General features: G+C 62.3%; 1 long non-coding RNA gene across 1 annotated transcript; it reads left to right on the plus strand.

The window, feature by feature from the left end:
* Positions 1-401: 401 nt before the first annotated feature.
* On the plus strand, positions 402-2,154 carry LOC137140878 (uncharacterized). Its single transcript, XR_010916500.1, has 2 exons — positions 402-552; positions 1,963-2,154. It is a non-coding gene; the product is annotated as an uncharacterized lncRNA (long non-coding RNA).
* Positions 2,155-9,868: the final 7,714 nt, after the last annotated feature.

The raw sequence follows: 9,868 nt of genomic DNA on the forward strand, positions 1-9,868 counted from the left end.
GTATCCGGCCCAGGCCGGGTGGGTGCCGCAGGTGTTGCTGGGAATGCCAGCGCGCTGTTCGGCTGGCAACACGCAGAGCTGGGGGTGAATTGAACAGCTCGTTCCAGAGAACCGTTCCATAGAGTTCCCTGGGAAAAGAGGTCTTTAGTCAAATGACTCAGAGAAATGCCAGGACAGGGCATAGATACGGTGACTGGGCCAGCCCTGAGGGCTATAGGAGGGTGCTGGAAGGCATATATATCAGCCCCAGGCTTAGCACATTCCTGTTCCCTGGGTGATCCAGCTGGGGCTACTCCAGGGCAATTAGGCCAATTAGACCAGCTGAGGCCAATCAAGGAGCTTGCCCCAGCAGTTAAAAGCCTCCCAGTCAGGCCAACGGGGGTAGCTGAGAAGGAGTTGAGTAGAGAAGCAGTGCGGAGTGGAGCAGGTAGTGTGGCTGTGGTGAGAACACCCAGTCATGTCCTGTCTAGGCAAGACCAGGGGATGCCAGCCCCAAAGAGACTGAAGGAGGACCACAAGCCAGGGGGGCTACAGATGAGCGACCCAGGGAAGGTAGTAGCCCCTGGACTAAGCTGTTTGAGGCTACTCCTTGCAGGGTCCCTGGGTGGGGGCCTGGGGCCGAGGGTGGGACTGGGGCCCCTTCCCCCCCCTGCTCCCACCCAGCCACACCACCGGCATAGCTGTAGGGAGCGCAGACCCACAGGGCCAAACAGGCCCACCTTGCCACAATACATTCCCCCTAGAAACCAGGCACCAATTTTGAACCGGGAAGGTGACTAACCATTGGAACAAGTGCCCAAGGGGAGTGGTGGATCCTCCATCATTTGAATTTGAAGGCATCCGATCTAGACTGGATGCCTTAGTGGAAGATGCTTTAATCAGACATAAGTTACTGGGCTCCGTACAGGGGTAGCTGAGTGAAAGTCTCTGGCCTGTGTTGCAGAGGTCAGAGTACTGGAGGTACAGGTCATGTCTTAAAATCCAGGAATCTATTAACTGACACAAGGTTACAGTAGCTAATTAATAATACCTCGGTCTTATTTAGCCATTTTCATCAGTCGATCCCCAAGCACGTTCCCATGAAGGGCAGTATCGTTATCCCCATTTTACAGATGGGAAAACTGAGGCCCAGAGAGGGGAACTGACTTGCCTGAGGGCACCTAGCGGTCAAATAGAGAGGTCATTCTGCAATAGAACAGGAGCCCCTGGGGCTGAGCAGAGGTTGGAGCTTTTTGACATGTGGACCGCGCCAACCCACATGCCGAAGCAGAGCCAAACGACCACTTCACCCCCCCTCCCCTCTGGAGGCTGTGAGCCTGTGTTTTTACTGTTGGGTGCATCACAGGGAAAAGCAAATGGCACCATCTGCTTCTTCCAGATGCTACCTCTGAGCCGACAGCTCTAGTGGGCTACGGAGTTCTGAGCCGGGCGCGCCAGGGCTACTGGGGCCCACATTGGTCTGATCTGAAATGGAAGGGAGGGCGGATATTGGGCTAGACAGGCCCATTGGTCTGAGCTGGGAAAGCCAGGAGTGGGGATAGCAGGCTGGATGGCCTCACTGGGCTGTAATGCCCGGGAGTGGCCCATATGGACCGGCGAGCTGAGCCCCACTCTGCTCCCAGGCGCCAGGGACAGGGATGGGCAGTGGGGGGATGAGAGGGGCTGGAAAACGGCCGGGGAAAAGCGAGGCCGGGAAGCTGGTGGGGGGCGGGGGGGGAGGAGAATTAGAGGAAAGGAGGGAGAGGAGAATTGGAGGGAGGTGCCCCCCCCTCACTCCCCAAGGCAGGAGGAGATGGGGGGGGTCCTCCAGCCTGGTGCCCCCATTCCCAGGGGAGCAGGGGTTCCTCTGTTCAGAGCATGAGGGTTGGGGGGGGCCCCCCCACCTCCCGAGCGGCTCTGCGCCGCATTCCTCCTGCCTGGCCCCGACCCTACCGCACACTGGGAATTGATCCCTAATTGCAGGCTCCCATCGGAGGAGGCCGGGCCAGGCTGTGGAAAGCCACATGAGAGACGGCACCAGGCTTCGCGGAGGCTCCGCGGCCGCTCAGAGAGGCTGGGCCGGGCCGGCCTCCCCCCCCCCCAGGCCCCCAGCCCCTCGCAGACGTCATGTGGCAGCGATTCAGCTTGCGGTGGGATCCCTCATCAAAGGCTGGGTTAGCAGCACGCAGGCGGCAGGACTAGGCCTGGCTGCACCCCCGGGGCCCCGGGCTGCAAGGGGCAGGCGTCTGCCTGGGCGTCCAAGGGCCCCCGGGCCCCCTCCCCCTCCAGGGAGCAGGCCACAGGCACCCCTGGGTGGGCCCAGCACAGGGCGACTGCCCCAGGAGCCCGCTCTGAGCGGGGCAGCCGGCCCTGAGGTCTCCTGAACCCCCTTCCCCAGATGGGGATCTGCTGGCCCTCAAAGCCATTCGGCGGGTGGGGAGAGGAGGAGCCGGGCCCCATGGGCCCCCGCTGACAGCCAGATGGGGCGCCAAGGGTTTCGCCTTGGGTCCTGGGCGCAGCGTGGTGGAGCCAGAGCCGTGCTGGGAATCAACTCCAGGGAGCTTCCCCAGCACCCTGTGGCCCCCCCAATACCCGACCCCCAGCAGCCCCCTCCATTCTCAGCAGCGCCCCATCCCTCCTCCTTCATCCCCCGCCCCCGTGGGAAATGCTGCCCCTCACTATCAAAGGGGGTGGGCAGCCAGGGCAGCAGAAGGAGCTGAGGACAGGCCTCAAGGAAGGAATCAGCAAGAGCCGCACTTCACAAGCCCTGGCCATGCTGCCTGGCTCGGCCCCACCCGTTGTGGGGGAGACGCTCAGCGGGGGTGATGCAGCGAGAAGGCGCCTGTCACGGGAGGTGAGACAACGTGCAGGACACACCACACACGCCGGGCGCACACACCAGACACGCACAGGCCCTGCTCACCCTGCAGACACGCGCACACACGGCAGGCGCACACACCCCCCGCCCTTTGCACACAGGCGCACGCACGCATGGGTGCACGCTCGTTCGCACTGAGCGCCTGAGGCTCAGCTGGGGGAAACGGCCGCGGATCCAGTGACTGCCGTGGAGTTATTTAAGATTGCCCCCAGCCGCCTCACACGCAAAAAGTGACACTGTCACATGTGTCCGCTGCTCCATCCCCTATTGACGGGCACCCACGCCCAGGAATCCCCTCTGCAACACGCACGCACATCCAAGGTGTTGCTGGCCAGAAAGACATGTTCCCACTAGCGCAGGAGTCAGTGACATTGGCAGGGATCTGTGTGTGTGTGATTGTGTGTGTGTCGGCATGCGTGTCGGGGTTTGTGCCTGTGCAGGTCAGTGTGAGTATCTGGCCGGTGTGTGAGTGGAGGTTTGTGTGTGTGTTTGAATGCATGCGTGCCTGTCTCTGTGTGTACGTGTGATCATCTGTGTGTGTGTGTGCACGTAGATGTGTGACTCTGTGCGCTTGTGGGTGTGTGCGTGCGGGGGGGGCACAGCCCCCGCTGCCCACACCGGATCCTCGCTGTGACAAAGCCACATTAAAATGATGCAATACGCCGACCCGCGTCCTCGGGGCTGTCCCGGGGCCACTCCTCCTGCCCCTGGACTGGACAGAATTTAGCCCTTCCAGCACAAATCCCTGCAGTCTGAGCAAGAGGTGATTCCCCAGTCGCAGACAAGCTGGGGCTTGACACACCGTGGGGCAGGCCTGATCCCCGCCCCGTGCCCACGTGCTAGCCGGAGATCAAGGGGGATTTCCCCATATATCAGAGCAGCCTCCCCATGGGGCTGACCCTATCATTGGCCCCCCTGCTCCAGAGCCTGCTGCGAGTGCTCCCCGCCAGCACCCTCCGCTGGCCCAGGGGCCCCCGTCCCGCCCAACACGTGCCAGCAGGCGTCTGGGTTTGACGGGCTCTGCTAATATCGGAGAGGGGCAGGATCAGATTTCCTGGGCCAGGGCACGTCAGGGGTTAAAAACCAAGGCGACAGGTGAGCTCTGTGTCAAAGCTAAGGCGGCTCTGGTGTTTCCTGAGCTGCCCACGGGCCTGATCCGTGATCTCCCCAGCCCCCAGCACAGCCACCCCCTCCCCGCCCCCCATAGCGTGGGGGCCCAGGAGTGCCCCAACCTGTGCTGCTGGTGGATCTAACCCAGGCTGTGGGGACAGGCTCTCAGGGCTGGAGCTCACACCAGCCTGGGGATGAACTGGGAGCTCAGCCCCAAATATCTTTCCCTGCAGCTGGCTTCCAGCTATTGTTCAGGGTCGCCGTGAGCAGCCACCCCATTCCGACCCAGAGGTGGCTGCATTGACCCGGTTGGAGGCCCTGGGTATTCCTAAGGGCTCGGCCCCCACCGTCGCTTCCCTTGAGAACCATGCAGAACCCCCACCACTAGCATCGGGCGTCTGTGCTGGAGGGGACGTGGGCGTATGGCTTGTGGGGCCCGGGGGCCAGCCTGTGTGTGTTGAAGGGCCACGCGCCTGCTGCACCGGTTGTGTGTGTGCATGTCTGGTTGTGCGCTGGCGTCAGGGCTGTGTTGTTGAGATCATGTTGCTTGTGTGGGATTGGAGGTGTTGCAGATGCCATCTGGGTCTGTGCTGGGGGGGGGGGCTGTGTGTATGTTGCAGGTGGTGTGGTATATGTGTGTGTGCTGTGGTGTGTTTCTCTGTGTGATGCAGGGGTTGTAGTGTGGGGTGGTGGTATGTTGTGTGTGTATGACACACGGAGTGTGAGGAGGGGTGTGACCTAGGGGTTATGGTGTGTTGTGCATTGTGGTATGTGATGCAAGGGAGTGTAATGCCAGGGTTAAGGTGTGTGTGTGAAGCAGGGGTTGTGGTGTGTGGAATTGTGATGCAGGGGTTATGGTATGTTGTGTGTTGTGGTGTTTGTGTGATGCAAGAGTTGTAGGGGGTGGGGAAGTGTGTTGCAGGGGTTGTAGTGTGTTGTGCTGTTTGGGTGATACAGGCTTAGGGTATGTTGAGTGTTGTGTGTGTAATCCAGGGGTTGCGGTATTTGCGGCATTCTAGTGTGTGTGTGTGCAGTAGGGGTTGTAGGTGTGTGATGTAGAGGTTATGCTATGGTGTGTGTTGCAAGGGGTGTGATGTGGTGTGTGTAGTGGTGTGTGTCATCCAGGAGTTGGGGGGTTCTGCAGAGTTGTGATGAAGAGGTCATAGGGGTGTTGCAGGAGGTGTGTTGTGTTGTGGGAGTGTGATGCAGGGGCTGTGGGGTGTGTATTTTGGGGGTGTTGTGTTGTGGTGTTTTGCAGGGGTGTAATACAGGTGTTGCAGGGTGTGTGATGCAGGCGGTGTGTTGTGTTGCAGGGGATGTGATGCAGGCGGGGCGTGTGATGCAGGCAGCGTGTTGTGTTGCGGGGTGTGTGATGCAGGCGGCGTGTTGTGTTGCGGGGGGTGTGATGCAGGAGGGGAGGTGATGCAGGTGGGGGGGTGATGCAGGCAGCGTGTTGTGTTGCGGGGGATGTGATGCAGGCAGCGTGTTGTGTTGCGGGGTGTGTGATGCAGGCGGCGTGTTGTGTTGCGGGGGGTGTGATGCAGGAGGGGAGGTGATGCAGGCAGTGTGCTGCGTTGCGGGGGATGTGATGCAGGCAGTGTGTTGTGTTGCGGGGGGTGATGCAGGCGGGGGTGATGCAGGCAGTATGTTGTGTTGCGGGGGGTGATGCAGAGGCAGACAGCGTGCTGTGTTGTGGTGGGGGTGACACAGCGGCTCGGGGGTTATTTCTCCAGGCAGGGCGGGGGCGGCTCTGGCACACCCCGGAGCTGCATTTCTGTGGTTCCCAACCACCATGGCAGGGAGCCCCGTGGGCAGCCCGGCGGCGCTCGCTCTGCCCGCTGCTATTCCAGTGTGGCCGGCCCCTTCGGCCTGGGCAGCGCAGATCCGGGGCAGCAACCCGCTGCCCCCAGGCTCGGCTGCCCCCAGGCTCGGCTGCCCCCGGGCCAAGCCCCTCTCCCTTGCCAGCCCACGGCAGCCAGACCCCCTCCCTGGCACCCTTGGGTGGGGTGCTACGCACCCAGAAGCTCCTGGGGGAGCTGTGGAGCCCGCCCACGCCCATCCCCACGGAGCACAATGGGAGCTGCTGGGGGGGAGCTCACAGTGCTGAGGTCCAGGTGGGCACTGGCAGGGCACTGCTGGGGGGAAGCTCACAGCACGGTGGTCCCGCACTGCTGGGATCGGGTCGGCGTTGGCAGAGCCCGCTCCGGCAGCGTGGCGGAGGGGAGCAAACGAGAAGCGGGGGACGGTGGAGATAAAAGCCCAGCCTGGCCCGACCCCTTCCGAACCCGAGCTGCTTTCCAGACCGCACGTATGGGGCCACTGGGCTGCACCCACCACTGACATGCCACCACCTCTGGGGTGGGGCGCAGCAGCTGTTTCACCCCAGCTGATACGAGCGCTTTGGGCAGGAGGTGATGAAGGCTCCAGGGCAGAGTCCTCCCTTCCCTGTGCGGCACTGGGGCAACTGGGAGTCCGTTCAGACTGGCACTCGGGGCAGGTGGGGCCCCGCCCCACGGAGAGGCTGGGCCCCTGGATCCCCTACCCTCTCCTTGCAGAAGGTGCCCACCGGCTGTTAATGACCCTGAGCATTTGGGGCCTCCATGCTGCGTCTCCTCCTCCCCCCCCGCACTTGGAGAGCACCCCCTGCTGGCCCCCCGCCCGCTGCAGCACGGCACCCCCTGGGGCCGGCACTGACGGAGGGAGGGGAGAGCACACCCCTACTGAGCTCCCGGCACCACCTGCCTGTTCTTTGGGAGACTCCCGTCCAAGCAGCCGCCCCGATGACCGTACGACCTTGGCTTGGGGGTGGGGGATGCATGTAGGCCCCTAGCTCCCCACTTCCTGCCTGCAGATTCACCCCCTAAGGAGCAGTTCATCACCCCTCCCCCTAGGGAAGCCCAGTGTGTGGTTAGACAGGGCTGGTCCACGTGTGGGCCCCGTATGCAGCCCCACCCCACACTGCAGCCAGGCAGCCCCATTAGCCTCCATTATCCCAATTACCCAGCGCAGGAGAGATCTTCAAAGCCCCTCGTTCTGTGCCGCAGGGCTGGGCTGCGGGGTCACCGCGGGGTCCCCCTTGGAAGAGTAGGAGGTGGAAAGCCACCCAATGGGATGGGTCGCAGCAAACGCTCCCTGGGCTGGGCAGGGGCGGGGAACCGGCTGCGGGGCTGCCCCTGCTTAAGGCTGCCTGGGAGGGGGAGGGTAATTTAAACGTCAGGATCGGGGTGGGGGAGAGAGACGGTTCAAGAGAAAGAGTAGGGCGGGGGAGCTGGAAGGGGAAACTGAGGCAGAGAATGTGGCAGAGCCAGTGCACAGAGACCAGATTCCATGGTGGTGGTGGGCAGGGGGTGCAATGACGTCTGGCGTGGAGTGCGTGCCCAGACATCCAGCTCCGCTCCCCCCGGCTGGCAGCCTCAGCAGAGAAGCCCTGAAACTAATGGCTCCTCCCTGACCTGGGGCAGGGCACATGGCTCCCCCTGCTCGCTGGCCAGCAGCCCTGGCACCTGCCCTGAGAGCGGCCTCGCTTTGGAGACAAAGGCCTTTCTTTTCCTTTCATCAGCTGTTCCCTGCGGGACATAGGAGGAAGCCCCCTCCCTTCTCTGCCCATGAGGGTGATTATCCGATGCACTCCCCCCTGCCACGTAGGGACTCTGACACATGGACACCTAGCGAGATAGGGGCCCCAAGCGTGCCAGGCGCTGCACAGATGCAGACCGTCCCTGCCTGATAGCTCACAGCTGAGCTGGCACCGGGTGGGAGGGGGCGTGACTTGTGCAGGGTCAGCTCCCGGAATAGAACCAGATTCCCCTGAATCCCCGGCCAATTCTGCCACTGGACGCTGCTCCTGTCTCCTTGGAGACTCTGCCCCCGGCGATGGCCCTTTGCCCCCTAGTTCATTGGGATGGTGAGCACGGCCCGGGCATGGTCCCAGAGGCTGGGCACTGCTGAGATAGGGAGGGAAATTAAAGGGCAAAAATAGGACGGAGATTCAGTCACTGCAGGTACCTGTGCCAGGGAGAGGGCAGGGGGTTTGTGTGGAGGGGCAGGGAGGATGGAGAGGAAGCCTGGGGAAAGGCCCTGCGGAGGTTTGGGCCGGTGGGGTGCGGTGGGGCCAAGGCCAGAGCTGGGTGCTGGGTTTGTGCTTCTCTAGGCTCAGGAGTAGCGTACTGGCTGTGAGCCTCTCACCACGGCTTTGTGCCCTCTGGGGCTATCGGTCTGTCTGTGTCTCTCCCCTATTTCCTTGGCATCGGCCGCTCCCCGAAAGGCTCCGGCTCTGCTCCAGGGCACGGCGCTGATTCCTGTGTAAAAGCCCCTGAATGCATTGGGAGCCGGCTGCCTGAGAGAGGCAGCTCGCCCCTCATGAGCCGCCACTGGGCCCCCCAGACAAACAGGCTGGGGCCAGGGGCTGGCTCTGTGCCTGGCATAGAGGACCCCCAGCAATGGAGAGGCTCAGAGCTGCTGCTTCGCTGGTGCAGAGAGGCCTTTTGGTAAATTGGAGCCCGGGCTCCCTCTCGCTGGCTTGACACCACGTGACACCCTTAACGGAGTTCCTCCCAGTCAACACCGCTGTGAGATCCGAGCCCGGCGCACCGAGTCCTGCTGGAGACAGGCCGGGTCCTGCAGTCGCTGAGATGAAAGGCTTCAAGAGCGTGCCGGGGGCTGAGTGGTGCTGGCGCTCCGGCAGTTTCCGCAGTCTCTGGGGATCAGCCTGTCCCTGCCGTGGCTGTCTGACGTCTGTGCATAGTGGCCTGACTCATCTTCCAGGGCTTCCAGTTCTGAGCCACGTCGCTCCCCTCTTCCAGGAGGAGGGAGATTGCAGATTGCAGCTGGCCAGCTGCTTGAGAAGGTACGTGCCCACCAGCGGCGCGTCTTTCATCACGACGCCCGCGCTGGTCGAGGCTGCTGCGCCAGACGTGACAGCTGCGTCGCTGGTGCTTCACACCATTCACCCATCAGTTCCGCATCCCAGACCCGGCTGCTCGCCCACCCGCCCGGCTTCGACTTGCCATGTTATCCGTGGGCCCTTCTTAACCGGTGCAGGATGGGGCAGGGCCTCTGGGCAGCCGACCAGCACCGCCGCGGTCTTTGAGACAAGCCACCCTGCAGCTGCGGCGCAGATCAAACCACGGTACGCGTTGTCGAGGAGCGCCCGCTGACCGAGTTCTGCGGCAGGCTCCACTTGGCCGCTAAGAACGCTACTGCTTGGCTCGGCGAATAAGCAAACACTAAATAAACAGAGTGGCCTGAAGTCTCCCTTGTACTAGGGCGTTGCTCTGCTCCGATGCTGGGCCTGCAGCTGCTGGGGTTGTAAGATCTCCACCCACGCTAAGGCCATCTGACTGTGATGCCAGGCCATGAAGGGGGTCTTAGTGTGAATGAGAATCAGCCTTTGGACCAGTCAGTGTCTCAAGGCCCTGCCTATAGCATCCATCCCAAGAGAGACCAGGGGTGTGTGTCTCCACTTCTCTCCCTCCCTGATGTCAAGGGGTCTCGCTCTGGGTATGATTGGTGCAGCACATGGAGGTGTGAATGCAGCACGTGTAGACGTAGCTTTGATCCAAGCTGACTCTTGTAAGCTGCAGCAGCACATTGGCGGCCGCTTGAGCATGTACCCCACGTCCCAGGTTAGGGGTAGGGGCAACACGTGCTGCAGCCCCACCCAGCACAGCAGAGATACGAATACGGCCCACGATGTCAGGCTGGGAGGCTCGGAGTCCACAGAAGGCCAAGGAAGCACTGAACTACCCAGGGCTTGGCTCCGCGGGGGCTGCCGGCTCCCCCCAGCCTCATCCGTCCCGTGCTTGGCTTGGGAACATCAGCCAAACCCTTGCCCGGCCGCCTCCTCTTTCGGTTGTCGCTGCTCTTGTGCTGACGCCGGAGGCTCAGCTTTTTCCAGCACTG

Source organism: Emydura macquarii, unplaced genomic scaffold (genome assembly GCF_026122565.2).
Source record: "Emydura macquarii macquarii isolate MOO-44397 ecotype Brisbane River unplaced genomic scaffold, CSIRO-AGI_Emac_v2 contig_2994, whole genome shotgun sequence".
NCBI classification, from domain to species: Eukaryota; Metazoa; Chordata; order Testudines; family Chelidae; genus Emydura; species Emydura macquarii.